At 46.1% G+C, this 22,779-nt stretch overlaps 1 long non-coding RNA gene across 3 annotated transcripts in view; it reads left to right on the forward strand.

Moving 5' to 3' along the window:
- Positions 1-1,596: 1,596 nt before the first annotated feature.
- The window catches only part of LOC124020793, a 37,219-nt gene continuing 16,036 nt past the window's right edge, over positions 1,597-22,779 (forward strand). The window contains exons 1-4 of one of the 3 annotated variants that reach the window (XR_006836145.1): positions 1,597-2,483; positions 2,580-2,647; positions 3,133-3,675; positions 12,181-12,738. This is a non-coding gene — a long non-coding RNA (uncharacterized LOC124020793). Of the gene's footprint in view, positions 2,648-3,132; positions 3,676-12,180; positions 12,739-22,779 lie in introns of those variants that run through there. The other 2 variants (XR_006836144.1, XR_006836143.1) reach the window with 2 other exon arrangements.

Genomic DNA, 22,779 nt, shown 5'->3' on the forward strand with positions numbered 1-22,779 from the left:
TGGGTAGTGAGAAATAGGGGTGAGTGGGGAGTGAGAAAGAGGGGTGGGTGGGTAGTGAGAAAGAGGGGTGGGCGGGTAGTGAGAAAGAGGGGTGGGTGGGTAGTGGGAAAGAGGGGTGAGTGGGTAGTGAGAAAGATGGGTGGGCGGGTAGTGAGAAAGAGGGGTGGGCGGGTGGTGAGAAAGAGGGGTGAGTGGGTAGTGGGAAAGAGGGGTGAGTGGGTAGTGAGAAAGAGGGGTGGGTGGGTAGTGAGAAAGAGGGGTGGGTGGGTAGTGAGAAAGAGGGGTGAGTGGGTAGTGAGAAAGAGGGGTGGGCGGGTAGTGAGAAAGAGGGGTAGGCGGGTAGTGAGAAAGAGGGGTGGGCGGGTAGTGAGAAAGAGGGGTGGGCGGGTAGTGAGAAAGAGGGGTGAGCGGGTAGTGAGAAAGAGGGGTGGGCGGGTAGTGAGAAAGAGGGGTGGGCGGGTAGTGAGAAAGAGGGGTGGGCGGGTAGTGAGAAAGAGGGGTGGGTGGGTCGTGGGAAAGAGGGGTGAGTGGGTAGTGAGAAAGAGGGGTGGGCGGGTAGTGAGAAAGAGGGGTGGGCGGGTAGTAGAAAGAGGGGTGAGTGGGTAGTGAGAAAGATGGGTGGGCGGGTAGTGAGAAAGAGGGGTGAGTGGGTAGTGAGAAAGAGGGGTGGGTGGGTCGTGGGAGAGAGGGGTGAATGGGTAGTGAGAAAGAGGGGTGAGTGGGTAATGAGAAAGAGGGGTGGGTGGGTAGTGGGAAATAGAGGGGTGAGTGGGTAGTGACAAAGACGGGTGAGTGGGTAGTGAGAAAAAGGGGTGGGTGGGTAGTGAGAAAGAGGGGTGGGTGGGTGGGTAGTGGGAAAGAGGGGTGAGTGGGTAGTGAGAAAGAGGGGTGAGTGGGTAATGAGAAAGAGGGGTGGGCGGGTAGTGAGAAAGAGGGGTGGGCGGGTAGTGAGAAAGAAGGGTGGGTGGGTAGTGAGAAAGAGGGGTGGGTGGGTAGTGGGAAAGAGGGGTGAGTGGGTAGTGAGAAAGAGGGGTGAGTGGGTAGTGAGAAAGAGGGGTGAGTGTGTGCAGAGGGGATTGGGAGGGGAGTAGAGGAAAGAAGAGAAGGGATAAAGGTGTAGGTCATGCGGATATAGGTGGCAAGGATATAGGTGACAAGGATATAGGTGGCAAGGCAGACAGAAGAAATTCCAGTGCACCAAACACTCACACAGTATTTCTACTGGCAGCTCATGTTCCCGAGCACCAAGTCACATCACCAGTAGTGTAGGCTACAATATACTTCTCTGCGGAAATCCCACTTTTATGTTTCCATAGTCTAATTAATCCATATTTTAAATAGATTTCAGGTTACTGGCCCTGCATCAAAATGCACTTACAACGTAGGCCTACACATTTGCCTCCAATTATCAAATTATTTTATACATTTTTCAGTCCTCCTAGAATAGCGCTAAAGTAGTCTTTATAGATTGTATCTACAATAGGCCTCCGACAATGGAATGATAGAAATGGCTTAGAAATGGACCGGACCAATGAGTGTGCGGTGGGCGTGTCCTCCTGCCTCTGCTGGTGTAAACAGCGTGTTCAGAAGCGCCAGGCTCGCGCGGAGCGGAGAGGAGATGCGTGTATAAATATCAGAGTGCCTCTTCTCTCCGCTATAGCAGACCTGACACATCACCTAATTGTCCCTGTCACATCTCCTGTGTGTCCTCACCAAGACCGCACTTCCCGAAGGAGTCGACTAGAAAACGGTTGGTTTATTCTACAGGTTGGTGCGTCTCTCGATCTCCGTGGAGTTTATAAACTAACTACTAAACCTTTTGGGGATTTAAAAACAACTCCAGCTCGCTGCGCGCCTCTCTTTTTCTCTTCGCTCGGCTCTTACTCTAGTGTCAACGCCAAAGCTACCGGTGTATCGGTAGTCTAGCCTGCTAATAGGAATACAACAGACTGCTTTGGGTCGCTGTGGACTGTACATGCTGCTGAAAGGAGCGGCCAGTGCCAGCTGTGGCTGTAAGGACCAGAGGTGTTTGTTTTCAAGGTGCGCCTTTTTGCGGTTAGTTCCAGCTCATCTCCTCCCAGTGCCATTGATCAGTGTCAAAATAAATCGGGCTACAAAATATACATGTATCCCTACATGTAATTAATGCAATTTACACAATGCCATCCTTATAGACTTTGACCGTGCATGACAGCAACAATGGTACGGTATCTGTGCGTTAACAACCGTATCATGTACCAACACGTTTCACCCGGCAGGCAAGCACAACTCGTGCAAGTGGTAGCATTGTTAAAACCACAAATTCTATTTATAGGGCTGGTTTGTGTATGATGTTGTATAATATGATACTGTGCAGCAAGGGTAGCCTATGTTGTGTATTTTCAAGCGCTCCGTTCGCATGTGCCACTGTATCTTGCGCTCGCTTCTCATAACGTGCGCGCCCGGTTTCGCTGCCCTGGGTGCATCAAGTGCACAGTCATCAGGTATGTGTTTGTTATATTCTTCCAACAACATTCCGTCATTTTCAACATGTCCATATATTCAAGTTGTATTGCTGATAATAGTTGGGTGTTTTTCAGATTGATGCGCCCATATACGAACCTATAGCTAATCGGTGATGATATCGAACTCAGTCAGTATTGGTGAGGTAAGAGCAGCGTTAGTTTAGTTTATACTAGCCTATGTACCCAACAGGTTCCTTCATTATCAGGATATGTATGTGGAATGAGTGATGAGCACGTGACAGTTAAGGTTTGACTGAGGCTGTAAGGGCATATTGATGATGAATATAAGATATATAATAATAATAATAATATATGCCATTTAGCAGACGCTTTTATCCAAAGCGACTTACAGTCATGTGTGCATACATTCTACGTATGGGTGGTCCCGGGATCAAACCCACTACCCTGGCGTTACAAGCGCCATGCTCTACGAACTGAGCTACAGAAGACTTGCTCAGAATATGACAGAGCTGTTCAATAAGTGAATGGATTTCCTGCTGTAATTGAAGTCTTTAGAGGGCTTAGTGGTTAGGGAATACGCAGTGTGCATGTTTCTGTGTGTGTGTGTGTGTGTGTCAGATTTAAGAAAGGGGAAAAGTTAACCCTGTACTTCCCCTCCTCCTTTCAGTCTCTCTTGTAAAAGATGCATAGCTAGCAGAGATGACGATGATGATGATATCAAATCTCAGGAAAGGAATGACCATGACCGGATTTCAAGGCCATAATTGACAAGATCCCTGCATGAGAGAACGAGAGAGAGACAGAGAGGGAGGGAGGGATGTTTGGAAGCAACAGAGGTCCACATTAGAGCCACAGAACAGGGATTGAAGGAACACCCATTGGAACCATGGAATCAGTCCTGGGAATGTCAAAGCATCTCAGAGAAACAGATACCTGGGTTTGACTGACAGCCAGAGGTTCACTAACTAATTGGTATATTCAGAATGTACTCTAGGTTTCCACACCACCCATAACCAAGGAGAGGAGAGAAAAAGGAGAGGAAAGGAGAATGGAGAAGAGAAAAGGAGGACAAGAGAGGAGATGAAAGGAGAAGAGAAGAAAGGACAGATGATGAGAGGACAGACGATGAGAGGAGAGAAGGAGAAAGGACGGATGAAGAGGAGATAGGAGAGGAGAAGAGAGTCGTGAGAAGAAGTCAGGAATACAGAAGGTGAGTGCAACCTTTCCTTGCCTTCTTTTGACTTGCAAATATTACTGTGCATACATCGCCCAAGGGGCAGGTGTGTGTGTGATACCCTCTTACCAGGGTCACTCTCGAAGGCATCTGTAGAATGACCAGAATAACACAGACAACCCCATTTCTCATGAAGTGTATAAAATAGGCACTACAGTTTATCATATGTCTGTATGGTGGTGGATGTACACATACTGTAGGTGTGGTGGTGGATACACACATAGACTACATATTACGATGAGGGGAGGAGGGAGAGAGAAGGATACAGAGGAAGAGTGGATGAGATGTTTGGAGAGGGAAGTATATAGAGAGAGAAAGTAGAGGTGGAGAGGGATCTAGAAAGAGATTGAGGAGAGCTATACAGAGAGATGTAGAGAGAGGGACCTACAGTTGAATTATTACTCTAACAGCTACTAGTATCACTCCATCTATTTGAGCTTGTTCTGTGGTTTTCTTAGTATAGATATAGAATGACGAGAAAGGACATTCCATTCATGTTGTTGTGGCTCATATTGGCTGCAGCAATCAGAACACTCAGTGCATTGACTCATATCATATCCTCATCCCTCAGACTCTCATTGCCTTTCTAAATGCTGTTTGCATGCAGCAATGTGAGTGCGTGCGTGTGCTTGCAATGTTATGAAGTGGACCATGACAAATCCAGTGAATTTCAGGCTCGTGCATTTCAACTTGCGTGCTATTCCGTTTTGTTACATCCCTCCCTCCCAACTTGTTAGCAGCTCGGCTGTGTTTTTTTCTGAGCTGTGTTCAATCTGCTAGGTCTATTTCTGTTTCTATGCCGGGTATATTTCAATGTTTATTCTGCTAGGTCTGCAAGGTTCATTCTGCACGTTTTTAAAAATATGTACAGTCTGTCAAGTCCATTTCTATGTTAATTCCGCTAGGTGTATTTCTATGTTCCTTCTGCTAGGTCTCTTTTTATGTCCCTTCTGCTAGGTCTCTTTTTATGTCCCTTCTGCTAGGTCTCTTTCTATGCCCCTTCTGCTAGGTCTCTTTTTATGTCCCTTCTGCTAGGTCTCTTTCTATGTCCCCTTCTGCTAGGTCTCTTTCTATGTCCCTTCTGCTAGGTCTCTTTCTATGCCCATTCTGCTAGGTCTCTTTCTATGCCCATTCTGCTAGGTCTCTTTCTATGCCCATTCTGCTAGGTCTCTTTCTATGCCCATTCTGCTAGGTCTCTTTCTATGCCCATTCTGCTAGGTCTCTTTCTATGCCCATTCTGCTAGGTCTCTTTCTATGCCCATTCTGCTAGGTCTCTTTCTATGCCCATTCTGCTAGGTCTCTTTCTATGCCCATTCTGCTAGGTCTCTTTCTATGCCCATTCTGCTAGGTCTCTTTCTATGCCCATTCTGCTAGGTCTCTTTCTATGCCCATTCTGCTAGGTCTCTTTCTATGCCCATTCTGCTAGGTCTCTTTCTATGCCCATTCTGCTAGGTCTCTTTCTATGCCCATTCTGCTAGGTCTCTTTCTATGCCCATTCTGCTAGGTCTCTTTCTATGCCCATTCTGCTAGGTCTCTTTCTATGCCCATTCTGCTAGGTCTCTTTCTATGCCCATTCTGCTAGGTCTCTTTCTATGCCCATTCTGCTAGGTCTCTTTCTATGCCCATTCTGCTAGGTCTCTTTCTATGCCCATTCTGCTAGGTCTCTTTCTATGCCCATTCTGCTAGGTCTCTTTCTATGCCCATTCTGCTAGGTCTCTTTCTATGCCCATTCTGCTAGGTCTCTTTCTATGCCCATTCTGCTAGGTCTCTTTCTATGCCCATTCTGCTAGGTCTCTTTCTATGCCCATTCTGCTAGGTCTCTTTCTATGCCCATTCTGCTAGGTCTCTTTCTATGCCCATTCTGCTAGGTCTCTTTCTATGCCCATTCTGCTAGGTCTCTTTCTATGCCCATTCTGCTAGGTCTCTTTCTATGCCCATTCTGCTAGGTCTCTTTCTATGCCCATTCTGCTAGGTCTCTTTCTATGCCCATTCTGCTAGGTCTCTTTCTATGCCCATTCTGCTAGGTCTCTTTCTATGCCCATTCTGCTAGGTCTCTTTCTATGCCCATTCTGCTAGGTCTCTTTCTATGCCCATTCTGCTAGGTCTCTTTCTATGCCCATTCTGCTAGGTCTTATTTCTATGTTAATTCTGCTAGATCTTATTTCTATGTCAATTCTGCTGGTTTTGTTTTTATATGTACATTCTGCTAGGTCTATTTCTACATACATTCTGCTAGGTCTATGTCTACATACATTCTGCTAGGTCTATTTCTACTGTGTGGGTGAGTCACTCTCTGAGACAGAGATTCAGGAGTTCTTGGCACGCATATGTTGTGGAACACTGGGGAGCACACACACACAAATACACACTGCCATCTTGGACGAGGGAGCGAGCTGCCAGAGGCCACCATTTACTCCAAGAAACCATCAGGGCTCCAGCATAGTTTCAGAGGGAAAAGTAACACAAACACACACACACACCTTCCCTCGCTCATGTGTCTGTACAAGCCTTCTGGCTTGGCGAGTTGCTCTCTGCCTCTTCAGGAAAATACCAGCTCTTCATATTATATTGTACAAGGTGCCAAGCAGAAACCAAATGGCACCCTATTTCCTACATAGTGCACTACTTTTGAACAGGGCCCAATAGGGAATAGGGTGCCATTTAGGATGTATCTTCCAGTAGTTTTGGCCTATCCATCAAGCCCTTAATGGGGTGTGAAGTTGTTCTGAGTGGTTGTTGTCCCGTCTCACCCTGCCAGCCTTGCAGCTAGTTCCCCCTGGCATGTAGTCTAATGGAGTGCAGTATGTAGGGACTAGGGTGTCATTTGGGACTGAGGCTAAGGACTTAATTAATGAAATAAAACAGTGATCGGTCCAAGAAGTGGATAACATGGTGTAAATTGATACCAGGCGTTTCCATGGCTTGGCTTAGCATCTTGCTTTCTCCTCCTCCGCTGGGGGTTATTTTGGTTTGTGTGTGTGCGTGTGTGTGTTGACTTGGCTAGCCCTAATCTGACCTGGCAGACAGGTGGACACTGACAGATCTCTCTGTGTCTCTCTGTCTGTTCATCTCTCTCTGTCTGTATGTGTCTCTCTCTGTCTGTATGTCTCTCTCTCTGTTTGTATTTCACTGTCTGTATATCTCTCTGTCAGTATGTCTCTGTATCTGCCTTTTTTCTTTCTCTCTCTCTGTCTGTATGTCTCTCTGTCTGTATGTCTCTGTGTCTATTCCTACTTTGTGTCTCTCTCTGTCTGTATGTCTCTGTGTCTGCCTTTTTTCTTTCTTTCTCTCTCTCTCTGTCTGTATGTATCTGTGTCTATTCCTACTTTGTGTCTCTCTCTCTGTCTGTATGTGTCTCTCTCTGTCTGTATGTCTCTCTCTGTTTGTATGTCTCTCTGTCTGTATGTGTCTGCCTTTTTTCTTTCTCTCTCTCTCCCTGTTTGTAGGTCTGTATGTCTTTCTGTCTGTAGGTCTGTATGTCTCTCTGTCTGTATGTCTCTATGTCTGTATGTCTCTCTGTCTGTATGTCTCTGTGTCTGCCTTTTTTCTTTCTTTCTCTCTCTCTGTCTGTATGTCTTTCTGTCTGTATGTCTGTATGTCTCTCTGTCTGTATGTCTCTCTGTCTGTATGTCTCTCTGTCTGTATGTCTCTCTGTCTGTATGTCTGCCTTTTTTCTTTCTTTCTGTCTCTCTCTCTGTCTGTATGTCTCTCTGTCTGTATGTCTCTCTGTCTCTCTGTCTGTATGTCTCTGTCTGTATGTCTCTCTGTCTCTCTGTCTGTATGTCTCTCTGTCTGTATGTCTCTCTGTCTGTATGTCTGCCTTTTTTCTTTCTTTCTTTCTCTCTCTGTCTTTCACTCTGTCCTTTCTTAGTTGTCATAATCTGTCACATTGATTTAGCAGTACGCTCAGAAAGACCCTTACAAGGACACTTTGTAGACACTTGGGCCAAAATCCTAACTTTAGGTTCTTGCACGTAACTCAAGGTTTCTATACACATCTATTGACATCAATGCATACCAGTGGTGGCTGGTGGCACTTTAAATTGGAAGACGGGCTCATAGTAATGTCTGGAACAGGATCTATGGAATGGTACCAAACACATGTTATCATTCCATTACACTACATTCCAGCCATTACTATGAGCCATCCTGCCCTCATCAGCCTCCACTAATGCTTATAGTAAGTTATGCACACATCTAAGTAAAGCACACAGGAGGCTGGTGAGGGGAGGACGGCTTATAATAATGGCTGGAATGGAGTGTTTTCAAACATATGGAATCCATGCGTTTGATATCATTCCATAGATTCCATTCCTCCCCAATGAGCCCATCCTCCCCAATTAAGGTGCCACCAGCCACCTGTGGCATACACATCACAAATTAGGTTTTTGCACATTGTTTGACCCAGGACTGTATAGCTACTTTGTACTGTAGTCTGAAAGTGGTTCCACTGTCCAAATAGAAATATCCAATTGGAACAGCAATAGTAGAGTAGTAGACTCATACATTATTTAATAAGACTAGTTTGCATAAACATGTATGAATGATTATGTGTCCATATGAAATCCTCACATGGATAAAACATTTAGAATTCAGTTTTAATAGAAAAACAATCCGCCTTAGACTGCGAGCGGCATTCATTTCCTGTTACCCAAAATGCAAGCCAAGCTATTTACGGCTCTCCAGTTGGACAGGACCCATATGGATGCTTTTATCTGCTATTTGCTGTGTGTGTGTGTGTGTTTGTGTGTGTGTGTGTTTTAAATTTGCTGTGTGTGTGTTTTTAATACAAGCCCTTAGAGGCTTGACACGATAGGCCAAGAATGCTTCATGTCTAATCAGGGTGTTCCTCAGCAGCCATTTGACCTGACATGGTTCTGTCAGACAAGATGCAGACGGCCCACTCTCCATACTGTCTTAACATTATACCACTGACCTCATGTTCATTACGGCTTACACACACACACACACACACACACACACACACACACACACACACACACACACACACACACACACACACACACACACACACACACACACACACACACACACACACACACACACACACACACACACACACACACACACACACACACACACACACACACACACACAGTTGGGACATCTGGCTGTAAATGCAAGCCTGACTGCTAAGTTGCCAAGAGATGTGTTTGGACAGGTTAGCCTTATTATCCTCACACAGGATGATGTGTGTGTGTGTGTCAGACTGGTGAGGAGTAATAGTGTAAGGGAGAGTGGGGGTTAGGTCTGAAACCATGGGGGGGTTTGTATTTGGCAACAGGGTACATTTGGATGATTTATCATTAAGGGAGCAACATGGTACATTTGGATGATTTATCACTAAGGGAGCAACAGGGTACATTTGGATGATTTATCACTAAGGGAGCAACAGGGTACATTTGGATGATTTATCACTAAGGGAGCAACAGGGTACATTTGGATGATTTATCACTAAGGGAGCAACAGGGTACATTTGGATGATTTATCACTAAGGGAGCAACAGGGTACATTTGAATGATTTATTATTAAGGGAGCAACAGGGTACATTTGGATGATTTATCACTAAGGGAGCAACAGGGTACATTTGGATGATTTATCACTAAGGGAGCAACAGGGTACATTTGGATGATTTATTATTAAGGGAGCAACAGGGTACATTTGGATGATTTATCACTAAGGGAGCAACAGGGTACATTTGGATGATTTATTATTAAGGGAGCAACAGGGTCCATTTGGATGATTTATCATTAAGGGAGCAACAGGGTACATTTGGATGATTTATTATTAAGGGAGCATTGTGCCTGGCAAGTGTTAGCATTAATAACCTCAGAACACCCTCAATTCGTCGGGACTTGGACTCTACAAGGTGTTGAAAGCGTTCCACAGGGATGCTGTCTCATGTTGGCTCAAATGCTTCCCAATGTTGTGTCAAGTTGTCTGGATGTCCTTTAGGTGGTGGACCATTCTTGACACACATGGGAAACTGTAGAGCATGAAAAATCCAGCAGTGTTGCAGTTCTAGACACACTCAAACTGGTCTGACTGCCACCTACTACCATACGCTGTTCAAAGACACTTAAACCTTTTGTCTTGCCCATTCACCCTCTGAATGGCACACATACACTATCCATGTCTCAAGGCTTAAAAATCCTTATTTAACCTGTCTCCTCCCCTTCATCTACACTGATTTGAAGTGGATTTAACAACTGACATCAATAAGAGATTCCTAGCTTGTGCAGGTGTTCATAATGTTTTGTCCAGTCAGTGTATATTCCTACTGTCCTCTAGCTTTCAGCAGGTGTTCATAATGTTTTGTCCAGTCAGTGAATATTCCTACTCTCCTCTAGCTTTCAGCAGGCGTTCATAATGTTTTGTCAAGTCAGTGTATATGCCTACTGTCCTCTAGCTTTCTGCAGGTGTTCATAATCTTTTGTCCAGTCAGTGTATATTCCTATTGTCCTCTAGCTTTCAGCAGGTGTTCATAATGTTTTGTCCAGTCAATGTATATGCCTACTCTCCTCTGGGACATGAGAGACAGAATGTTACATATTCCTCAAATAAGGCATCAACCTCTAGAGCAGGGGTATTGAACTCTGACCCTACGAGGTCCGGACCCTACTGGGTTTCCGCTCTACCTGATAATTATTGCAGCCACCTGGTGTCGCAGGTTGAAATCAGTCCCTGATTAGGAAGAATGAAAAAGCAGGGGAACTTGCTTCCAGGTCGAGATTTGAATTCGACAGTACACTAGTGTGTGTGTGTGTGTGTGTGTGTTGTAATGAGTTAGAGGATGCGATACACAGAGCCATATCTCTTGGAAGGAGAGTAATCCTTGTGGAGGATGAGGCAGGGTTGTCAAAGCTGACATCTGTCAGAACAGGAGGGAATAAACTACCTGTCACTTCCTAGAGAGGCTGAAGAGATGGAGAGAGGGAGGGGTTGGAAGGGAGAGAGATTGGGTTAGAGAGGCTGAAGAGATGGAGAGAGGGAGGGGTTGGAAGGGAGAGAGATTGGGTTAGAGAGGCTGGAGCGATGGAGAGAGGGAGGGGTTGGAAGGGAGAGAGATTGGGTTAGAGAGGCTGGAGCGATGGAGAGGGGGAGGGGTTGGAAGGGAGAGAGATTGGGTTAGAGAGGCTGAAGAGATGGAGAGAGGGAGGGGTTGGAAGGGAGAGAGATTGGGTTAGAGAGGCTGGAGCGATGGAGAGAGGGAGGGGTTGGAAGGGAGAGAGATTGGGTTAGAGAGGCTGGAGCGATGGAGAGAGGGAGGGGTTGGAAGGGGAGAGATTGGGTTAGAGAGGCTGGAGCGATGGAGAGAGGGAGGGGTTGGAAGGGAGAGAGATTGGGTTAGAGAGGCTGAAGAGATGGAGAGAGGGAGGGGTTGGAAGGGAGAGAGATTGGGTTAGAGAGGCTGGAGCGATGGAGAGAGGGAGGGGTTGGAAGGGAGAGAGATTGGGTTAGAGAGGCTGGAGCGATGGAGAGAGGGAGGGGTTGGAAGGGAGAGAGATTGGGTTAGAGAGGCTGGAGAGATGGAGAGAGGGAGGGGTTGGAAGGAGAGAGATTGGGTTAGAGAGGCTGGAGCGATGGAGAGAGGGAGGGGTTGGAAGGAGAGAGATTGGGTTAGAGAGGCTGGAGCGATGGAGAGAGGGAGGGGTTGGAAGGGAGAGAGATTGGGTTAGAGAGGCTGGAGCGATGGAGAGAGGGAGGGGTTGGAAGGGAGAGAGATTGGGTTAGAGAGGCTGGAGAGATGGAGAGAGGGAGGGGTTGGAAGGAGAGAGATTGGGTTAGAGAGGCTGGAGAGATGGAGAGAGGGAGGGGTTGGAAGGAGAGAGATTGGGTTAGAGAGGCTGGAGCGATGGAGAGAGGGAGGGGTTGGAAGGAGAGAGATTGGGTTAGAGAGGTGGGGAGTAAGAGAGAAGGGGAGATGGAGACAGGGAGGGGTTGGAATGGAGAGAGATTGGAGAAAATAGGATGGTTTGGAGAGCGATTTGGTTTGAAAGAACGGAGAAAAAGATGGGATTGGAGAAAGAGAGAGGGGTGGGGGTTGAGGATAGACAGAAAGAGAGAGGGGTGGGGGTTGAGGATAGACAGAAAGAGAGAAGGAGACTCTTTCATATTCCCTTGATGAAAATAGGAAATTGAGAGAGCTGGTAGAATACCAACAAGTTACTGTCACATCCTGGAGGAGAAATAGGACTTTTTCGATCCAGCCCATCACAAATCATAGGAGACATGATGGATATTCATTTGGTCATCACCAGGTTTCGACTGGTTTCATTTTGGAAAGAAAAACAAATTTAACACTTGAATCAATCTAATACAATCAGATAATCAAGCTCTCAAGGAATATACTGTAAGAGAACAAACATCCAAGTAATGGGGAGAGAAATTTGTTTTCATACAGGACTGAATTGAATAGACAAACAACCAACATGTGGCTTGTGATTTTCTCTGTTTCAGGAAGACTGTGGGAACAAGAGTGGATCCAGCCCGCTTGACTGTGGTGACAAGGTGAGTACACACATACAGATATACACACACACATACACACATAAACAAATGCATACACAAATACATACACACACAGATAAAGCTGTGTAAGTGCTCCCCAGTATTCTGCAAGGCACAGATTCCATGAGTCGATCCCCAGCTGTGTGTGTGTGTGTGTGTGTGTGTGTGTGTGTGTGTGTGTGTGTGTGTGTGTGTGTGTGTGTGTGTGTGTGTGTGTGTGTGTGTGTGTGTGTGTGTGTGTGTGTGTGTGTGTGTGTGTGTGTGTGTGTGTGTGTGTGTGTGTGTGTGTGTGTGTAGGGAATAATGGATGTATGAAAGTCAGAGACCTCAGTAGAATGTGACTGCAGGGAGGAATGAACAGAGGGCTGAGTCTTGTCTTTCATCTGCCTGCTACGTGTCAATCTCATCTAGCTGATGGCTGTCGTATGGCACACAGTGTGTGTGTGTCTCTCTGTCTCTCTCTCTGTCTCTGTCTCTCTCTCTGTCTTTCTCTCTCTCTCTGTCTTTCTCTCTCTCTCTGTGTCTCTCTCTCTCTCTGTGTCTCTGTCTCTCTGTCTCTCTGTCTATATCTCTATCCAAGGCCGGTTGCAGATGCCATTGTTGGTGCGTGAGTCTGTCTGTGTCTCCCCAAGGTTTGTTTCTGATGTTAGCTGGTTGGTTTATCCTAGTAATTCAGCAGTACCAGCCCCAGATTTGTGTCTCGTGTTCTAAATGAATGTCGGAAAGCTGGAGAGGCAGAATTGATGACATATTTTAATTTAGCTCTGCTCGGATGATAAGTCATGTTGAGGTGATTCTGATGATGCTAACGGCATGTTTAGTGTGTAGTTGTTCACTTCAGTATGTATTACTTATTCAATACTTATATAAGTTAACAAGATCAGTGTGTGTGTGTGTGTTAAGTGAGACCCCAGGGATGTGTATGTCTTCCTGATGTAGTTTCTCCAGTCATTGGAGGTGTGTGTGGTTTCAATTTGTTTTAAGTCAGCCCAGGACCCATACAGAGTGTATCCTAGCATGGCCTCTTTCTTCCATACAGGATGTTACTACTTTCAACCCCACTACTCTGAGGGCTGTGGAGGTGTGTGTGTGGAGGTGTGTGTGTGGAGGTGTGTGTGTGGAGGTGTGTGTGTGGAGGTGTGTGTGTGGAGGTGTGTGTGTGGAGGTGTGTGTGTGGAGGTGTGTGTGTGTGTGGAGGTGTGTGTGTGGAGGTGTGTGTGTGTGTGTGTGGAGGTGTGTGTGTGTGTGTGGATGTGTGTGGAGGTGTGTGTGTGTGGAGGTGTGTGTGTGTGTGGAGGTGTGTGTGTGGAGGTGTGTGAGGTGTGTGTGTGTGTGTGTGTGTGTGTGTGTGTGTGTGTGTGTGTGTGTGTGTGTGTGTGTGTGGTGTGTGTGTGGTGTGTGTGTGTGTGGAGGTGTGTGTGTGTGTGTGTGTGGAGGTGTGTGTGTGTGTGGAGGTGTGGAGGTGTGTGTGTGTGTGTGGTGTGTGTGTGTGTGTGTGGAGGTGTGTGTGTGTGTGGAGGTGTGTGTGTGGTTTCAATTTGTTTTAAGTCAGCCCAGGACCCATACAGAGTGTATCCTAGCATGGCCTCTTTCTTCCATACAGGATGTTCCTACTTTCAACCCCACTACGCTGAGGTGTGTGTGTGTGTGTGTGTGTGTGGAGGTGTGTGTGTGTGTGTGGAGGTGTGGAGGTGTGTGTGTGTGTGGAGGTGTGTGTGTGGAGGTGTGTGTGTGTGTGGAGGTGTGTGTGTGTGTGTGTGTGGAGGTGGAGTGTGTGTGTGTGTGTGTGTGTGTGGAGGTGTGTGTGTGTGTGGAGGTGTGGAGGTGTGTGTGTGTGTGGAGGTGTGTGTGTGTGTGGAGGTGTGGAGGTGTGTGTGTGTGTGGAGGTGTGTGTGTGTGTGTGGAGGTGTGTGTGTGGAGGTGTGTGTGTGTGTGTGGAGGTGTGTGTGTGTGTGGAGGTGTGTGTGGAGGTGTGTGTGTGTGTGTGTGTGTGTGTGTGGAGGTGTGTGTGTGTGTGGAGGTGTGTGTGTGGTTTCAATTTGTTTTAAGTCAGCCCAGGACCCATACAGAGTGTATCCTAGCATGGCCTCTTTCTTCCATACAGGATGTTCCTACTTTCAACCCCACTACGCTGAGGTGTGTGTGTGTGTGTGTGTGTGTGTGTGTGTGTGTGTGTGTGTGTGTGTGTGTGTGTGTGTGTGTGTGTGTGTGTGTGTGTGTGTGTGTGTGTGTGTGTGTGTGTGTGTGTGTGTGTGTGTGTGTGTGTGTGTGGAGGTGTGTGTGTGTGCACATATTAGTCTAACAGTATGTACAGGATACACATGGTATACATCGTCCAATGAAATGCTTACTTGCAGGTTCCTTCTCCACAATGCAGCAACAATAACCAGTAGTAAAATATAAGACTACAAACACAGTAAATGGCTCAGTAGAATAGAATAAACATTTTAGTACAAGTATAAAACAGGAAGGAACAATGTCTAGTCCGATATGTACATGTGTTCTGGTCAATGGGGGATTGGAGGGAAGTGTATCAACTGAGCAGGTTAATAACAGTCTGGTAAGCAGCAGTTATAATGTGTGTGTAACATGAATGTATACACTGAGTGTACAAAACATTAGGAACACCTTCCTATTATTGAGTTGACGGGGCATAGACTCTACAAGAGGTCAAAAGCGTTCCACAGGGATGCTGGTCCACAGTTGTGTCAAGTTGGCTGGATGTCCTTTGGGTGGTGAACCATTCTTGATACACACAGGAAACTGTTGAGTGTGAAAAACCCGTTTGTGACACACTCAAACCGGTGCGCCTGGCACCTACTACCATACACCGTTCAAAGGCACTTAGATATTTTGTCTTGTCCATTCACCCATTGAATGGCAAACATAGACAATCCATGTCTCAGTTGTCCAAAGGGAGGGGGGGTCCTTGACGATGCTGCAGGCCTTCCTCAGGCATTGTTTCAAGTAGATGTCCTGGATGGGTGGGAGCATGGTCCCAGTGTGTGTGTGTGTGAGAGAGCATGTGTGTATGAGCATGTGGTTGTGTGTGTGTGTATGTGTGTGTACATTTCAAGTTCCCCAGCACCCAGAGGGCTATGAGATGGGAGAACCCATCCCTCCCAATACAAGAGCATGAATATAGATAGAATTGAAAAGGGAAGAAAGAGCAAGAGAAGAAAATGGAAGAAGAAAGATGTTATTTGCCTGATATCTCATACCAACCGGGGAGTTCATTCCAGAAGTTCAATGTGTTTCAGTGATACATTTTCATAAACACTCATTTTAACATGTATTTATTTCTGTCCTAGAGCTAAGATATTGCCATGTCTTGTGGATTGTTCAATGAAAGCTAGGTTGACAGGTAGACGTCTTCCACTAAGGAAGGGATTTAGTTTTGTACTAAATGGTAGGTAGACGTCTCCCACTGAGGAAGGGATTTAGTTTTGTACTAAATGGTAGGTAGACGTCTTCCTCTTCACTCACTCTCCAATAGAATCATGTTCACACTAACCGTAGTTGAGAGCAGTAATGCAGCTGTAGCAGATGGATCTGACTTGAGTTGTTTTTATTGCTTCATAGCCCTCCTCTCCGCCTCCCTCAGTTTCTAAGAGCGCCTTTGTGTGTTTTCAATAGGCACCTTCAATTGGAAGCTTGAAAGAGCTTGAATCACTATGTTTGGTCTAGAATCTGCAGCGATGATACTTTATGACGTGTGATGTTTTCTGTGACTGTGTGTGTGTGTTGTAAAACAGTGTGGGTGTGTGCTGTGGTATGTAAGAGAACAATGAGCAACAGGTTTAGTGAATGAAAACATATTGTTGTTTTTAAATGAAGCCCCGGTCCTTTGAACTGTTTCTGTTTGGTTAAATAGAATTCCACAGCCTCTCACTACAGATCCACTTTATGTTGTGTTGTGTTGTGTTGCATTGTGTTGTGTTGCTTTCTGTTGTGTTGCTTTGTGTTGTGTTGCATTGCAATAGATAGTTTATATTGCAGATGAAGTTGGAGACTTTTATCTCCCTCACCAACTTCAAACATCAGCTATCTGAGCAGCTAACCGATCACTGCAGCTGTACATAATCTATTGCTAAATAGCCCACCCATTTTCACCTACCTCATCCCCATACTGTTTATATTTATTTACTTTTCTGCTCTTTTGCACACCAATATCTCTACCTGTACATGATCATCTGATCATTTATCACTCCAGTGTTAATCTGCAATATTGTAATTATTCGCCTACCTCCTCATGCCTTTTGCACACATTGTATATAGACTCCCCTTTTTTTTCTACTGTGTTATTGACTTGTTAATTGTTTACTCCATGTGTAACACTGTGTTGTCTGTTCACACTGCTATGCTTTATCTTGGCCAGGTCGCAGTTGCAAATGAGAACTTGTTCTCAACTAGCCTACCTGGTTAAATAAAGGTGGGGAAATTTTTATTTTTATTTTTTTATAGATCATCCCAACTAGGGACAAATCCTGTCTGTGTTGGGCTACCCATCTTAATTATATATCATCCCAACTAGGGACAAATCCTGTCTGTGTTGGGCTACCCATCTTAATTATATATCATCCCAACTAGGGACAAATCCTGTCTGTGTTGGGCTACCCATCTTAATTATATATCATCCCAACTAGGGACAAATCCTGTCTGTGTTGGGCTACCCATCTTAATTATATATCATCCCAACTAGGGACAAATCCAGTCTGTGTTGGGCTACCCATCTTAATTATAGATAATCCCAACTAGGGACAAATCCTGTCTGTGTTGGGCTACCCATCTTAATTTTAGATCATCCCAACTAGGGACAAATCCAGTCTGTGTTGGGCTACCCATTTTAATTATAGATCATCCCAACTAGGGACAAATCCAGTCTGTGTTGGGCTACCCATCTTAATTATAGATCATCCCAACTAGGGACAAATCCAGTCTGTGTTGGGCTACCCATCTTAATTATAGATCATCCCAACTAGGGACAAATCCAGTCTGTGTTGGGCTACCCATCTTAATTATAGATCATCCCAACTAGGGACAAATCCAGTCTGTGTTGGGCTACCCATCTTAATTATAGATCATCCCAACTAGGGACAAATCCAGTCTGTGTTGGGCTACCCATCTTAATTATAGATCATCCCAACTAGGGACAAATCCAGTCTGTGTTGGGCTACCCATCTTAATTATAGATCATCCCAACTAGGGACAAAATCCAGTCTGTGTTGGGCTACCCATCTTAATTATAGATCATCCCAACTAGGGACAAAATCCAGTCTGTGTTGGGCTACCCATCTTAATTATAGATCATCCCAACTAGGGACAAATACCAAGATGATACTATTGTTCCATCATTAGTTTCTTAATTTGTTTAATTTGTTAGTTCATTTAGTAATTCATTTATCGATCCATCCATTTATTTAGACAATAATTGATTAATTGATCAGGACTCTTGCTGCACCTGAGCAACCTCCTGTTGATTGCTGCTTTGTCACTCCAGGTTGTGTGTGTGTGTGTACTTTACGGTGTGTTGATGTACAGTGTCTGTGTGTGTGTATTTTACCTCTCTGTGGATTCCAATGGTTGAGTAATGAGTTGTAAATGAAAACACAGTACACACACACACACACACACACACACACACACACACACACACACACACACACACACACACACACACACACATTGACTGCTGTTTAGCACTCTGCCTAGTCTTCATTTGCTGTCACATTCTCAGGCAGGCTGAGTACCTCTCAGTGAGCAATAAAAGCATGCAGTGTCAAAACGAATAGAAAACAAGCTCCATGTGTGTGAGAGAGGGTGTGTGCCTCTGTGCTCTCAGATGTACAGTACGTGTGGGTGTTGTGTTATATGTATATGCTAACCATAATCAGCACCACAGAGATACACTCTTCCTTCTGGATGCTATTGCAGAAAGTGAAAGCCCAGATCCAGGATCAGAGGACTGGCTGATGCCTACCATGTGGAGGCTGGGTAGAGAGGACTGGCTGATGCCTACCATGTGGAGGCTGGGTAGAGAGGACTGGCTGATGCCTACCATGTGGAGGCTGGGTAGAGAGGACTGGCTGATGCCTACCATGTGGAGGCTGGGTAGAGAGGACTGGCTGATGCCTACCATGTGGATGCTGGGTAGAGAGGACTGGCTGATGCCTACCATGTGGAGGCTGGGTAGAGAGGACTGGCTGATGCCTACCATGTGGAGGCTGGGTAGAGAGGACTGGCTTATGTCAACCATGTAGAGGCTGGGTAGAGAGGACTGGCTGATGCCTACCATGTGGAGGCTGGGTAGAGAGGACTGGCTGATGCCTACCATGTGGAGGCTGGGTAGAGAGGACTGGCTGATGCCTACCATGTGGAGGCTGGGTAGAGAGGACTGGCTGATGCCTACCATGTGGAGGCTGGGTAGAGAGGACTGGCTGATGCCTACCATGTGGATGCTGGGTAGAGAGGACTGGCTGATGCCTACCATGTGGAGGCTGGGTAGAGAGGACTGGCTGATGCCTACCATGTGGAGGCTGGGTAGAGAGGACTGGCTGATGCCTACCATGTGGAGGCTGGGTAGAGAGGACTGGCTTATGTCAACCATGTAGAGGCTGGGTAGAGAGGACTGGCTGATGCCTACCATGTGGAGGCTGGGTAGAGAGGACTGGCTGATGCCTACCATGTGGAGGCTGGGTAGAGAGGACTGGCTGATGCCTACCATGTGGAGGCTGGGTAGAGAGGACTGGCTTATGTCAACCATGTAGAGGCTGGGTAGAGAACACTGTAGAACACTGGCAGGTTGATCGTGTGTGTGTGTGTGTGTGTGTGTGTGTGTGTGTGTGTGTGTGTGTGTGTGTGTGTGTGTGTGTGTGTGTGTGTGTGTGTGTGTGTGTGTGTGTGTGTGTGTGTGTGTGTGTGTGTGTGTGTGAGAGAGAGTAGGCAGTTGTTCAGTTGATGGTGTGTAACTCATCAGTGTCTTACTTCACGGGCTTCTGTGTAGAATGAGAAACAGACAAACCTTCAGTGACACTATCAATCAACCCGTCAGCTGATTTCTGGAAACAGTTAAACCCTCCAGCCCACAGCTGTATGAGAGGGACTTTGTAGTGTGTTTTGTTGTTGTGAGTATCATAACGTATTCTGGGCTGTCACGAAGGCACCTTATTCCCTCTATAGGCTAGTGCACGTCTTTTGACCAGAGGGCAGCAGGGTGTCAGAGGGCAGCAGGGTGTCAGAGGGCAGCAGGGTGTCAGAGGGCAGCAGGGTGTCAGAGGGCAGCAGGGTGTCAGAGGGCAGCAGGGTGTCAGAGGGCAGCAGGGTGTCAGAGAGCCTCACCAACATAAGTAAAAATACTTTAAAGTACTACTTAAGTAGTTTTTGGGGTATCTGTACATTACTATTTATATTTTTGACAACTTTTACTTCACTACATTCCTAAAGAAAATAATGTACTTTTTTACTCCATACATGTACTTTTTACACCTGACAACCAAAGTACATTTGAAATTCTTTAGCAGAACAGGAAAATGGTCCAATTCTCAGACTTATCAAAAGCTCATCCCTTATCATCCCTACTGCCTCTGATCTGTTCCCCTGGCTATCTGTAAATGACTTCTGAGTGTTGGAGTGTTCCCCTGGCTATCTGTAAATGACTTCTGAGTGTTGGAGTGTTCCCCTGGCTATCTGTAAATGACTTCTGAGTGTTGGAGTGTTCCCCTGGCTATCTGTAAATGATGTCTGAGTGTTGGAGTGTTCCCCTGGCTATCTGTAAATGATGTCTGAGTGTTCCCCTGGCTATCTGTAAATGATGACTGAGTGTTGGAGTGTTCCCCTGGCTATCTGTAAATGATGTCTGAGTGTTGGAGTGTTCCCCTGGCTATCTGTAAATGATGTCTGAGTGTTAGTGTTCCCCTGGCTATCTGTAAATGATGTCTGAGTGTTGGAGTGTTTCCCTGGCTATCTGTAAATGATGTCTGAGTGTTGGAGTGTTCCCCTGGCTATCTGTAAATGATGTCTGAGTGTTAGTGTTCCCCTGGCTATCTGTAAATGATGTCTGAGTGTTGGAGTGTTCCCCTGGCTATCTGTAAATGATGTCTGAGTGTTGGAGTGTTCCCCTGGCTATCTGTAAATGATGTCTGAGTGTTAGTGTTCCCCTGGCAAAAAAAAACAAGAAAATGGTACCATCTGATTTACTTTATGTAAAGAATTTGAAATGATTTATACTTTTACTTTATTGTAGCAATTCTATTTAATTTATATACCCAAGTATATTTGCAACCAAATACTTTCAGACTTTTACTAAAGTAGTATTTTACTGGATGACTTTCACTTTTACTTGAGTCATTTTCTATTAAGGTATCTTTACTTTTACTCAAGTGACAGCCTGAGCCTATTTACAGAGAGACAAATGGACACACGCACACACACACATACACACACGCCTACACACACTGATTCAACCCCCCCTTTCACTCTCACCCCCCCCTCTATATCTGTGCTACCCCCCAGCTCTCTCACTCTCTCCCACCCTCTCTCCATCTCTCCCTGCTCTCTTTCTCACTCCTTCTTTCCCCCTCTCTCTCCCCCTCTCTCTCTCTCTTCCCCTCTCTCTCGCTCTCTCATTCCATCTCTCCCCCTCTCTCTCTTCCCCTCTCTCTCGCTCTCTCATTCCATCTCTCCCCCTCTCTCTCTTCCCCTCTCTCTCGCTCTCTCATTCCATCTCTCTTCCCCTCTCTCACTCTCTCATTCCATCTCTCCCTCTCCTCACTCCTTCCCTCTCTCTCCCCCTCTCTCTCTCTCTTCCCCTCTCTCTCGCTCTCTCATTCCATCTCTCCCCCTCTCTCTCTTCCCATCTCTCGCTCTCTCATTCCATCTCTCCCCCTCTCTCTCTCCCCCTCTCTCGCTCTCTCATTCCATCTCTCCCTCTCCTCACTCCTTCCCTCTCTCTCTCTCTCCCCCTCTCTCGCTCTCTCATTCCATCTCTCCCTCTCCTCACTCCTTCCCTCTCTCTCTCTCTCTCCCCCTCTCTCTCCCTCTCTCGCTCTCTCATTCCATCTCTCCCTCTCCTCACTCCTTCTCCCTCTCTCTCATTAAAGCTGCTTTTCTTTTGATTTGGGGATTTACACTATTTTTACTGTCACCTTGTCTGCGTTGCGTCGCAAATGCCACCCTAGTCCTTACAATGTGCACTAATTTTGACAAGGGCTCATAGGGCTCCAGTCAAATGTATTGGACTATACAGTGTAGGGAATAGGGTGCCATTCAAGCCGCAGCCCTTGTCTCATGGTTAAGATGAGAAGCTACAGCTGAGGGGAGAGTAACCTATTATACACAGCTTGGCATTTCAGATTCATTTCTTCCTTTATATTTTTGGGGGTGAGAATATGTAATACCATCTGTGTGTTCCGATGGGATACGCAGACATGGATTGCGTCCCAAATGGCACCCTATGGGTCCTGGTCAAAAGTAGTGCACTATTTAGGGAATAGGGTGCCAGTTGGGCTGCAGACCCAGAATAGGTGACATGAATCAGGCAAAGCAGGGATTTCTTTAGTGACTAAAGCAGCTATGGGGATGAAAAGGCTACCAGGCTGGAAGGTTAGCAGTAAAAACAGACTTCTGCCACCTGAACTTAATGTTGAGTCACATTTACCTTTCATTCAAATCAGAGCCAGGGAGAGAGCAGCTTACAAGGTGTCCTTGGTGTGTGTGTGTGTGTTCTACCCTTGGCTAGGTGCAGGCAGTTTATTGTGTTTGTGTGTCCAGGCTTTTTATGCCTGGTAGTGGTGGTTGTTATGCTGGTGAGTTACACAGTAGTCCTGATGCTGTGCTGTTACCATGGGGATTCTACAACCCACAGTAGTCCTGATGCTGTACTGTTACCATGAGGCTTCTACAACCCACAGGAGTCCTGATGCTGTGCTGTTTCCATGAGGCTTCTACAACCCACAGCTCTACCGTGTGTGTGTGTGCATGCTATCCTCTTTAAATCAGCTCTACCGTGTGTGTGTGTGTGTGCTATCCTCTTTAAATCAGCTCTACCGTGTGTGTGTGTGCGTGCATGCTATCCTCTTTAAATCAGCTCTACCGTGTGTGTGTGTGTGCATGCTATCCTCTTTAAATCAGCTCTACCGTGTGTGTGTGTGTGTGTGTGTGTGTGTGTGTGTGTGTGTGTGTGTGTGTGTGTGTGTGTGTGTGTGTGTGTGTGTGTGTGTGTGTGTGTGTGTGTGTGTGTGTGTGTGTGTGTGTGTGTGTGTGTATCCTCTTTGTGTGTGTTCTGTGTGTGTGTGTGTGTGTGTGCATGCTATCCTCTTTAAATCAGTTCTACCGTGTGTGTGTGTGTGTGTGTGTGTGTGTGTGTGTGTGTGTGTGCATGCTATCCTCTTTAAATCAGCTCTACCGTGTGTGTGTGTGCATGCTATCCACTTTAAATCAGCTCTACCGTGTGTGTGTGTGCATGCTATCCACTTTAAATCAGCTCTACCGTGTGTGTGTGTGTGCGTGCATGCTATCCTCTTTAAATCAGCTCTACCGTGTGTGTGTGCG

This window comes from Oncorhynchus gorbuscha, unplaced genomic scaffold (assembly GCF_021184085.1).
Source record: "Oncorhynchus gorbuscha isolate QuinsamMale2020 ecotype Even-year unplaced genomic scaffold, OgorEven_v1.0 Un_scaffold_912, whole genome shotgun sequence".
In the NCBI taxonomy this organism is placed as follows: domain Eukaryota; kingdom Metazoa; phylum Chordata; class Actinopteri; order Salmoniformes; family Salmonidae; genus Oncorhynchus; species Oncorhynchus gorbuscha.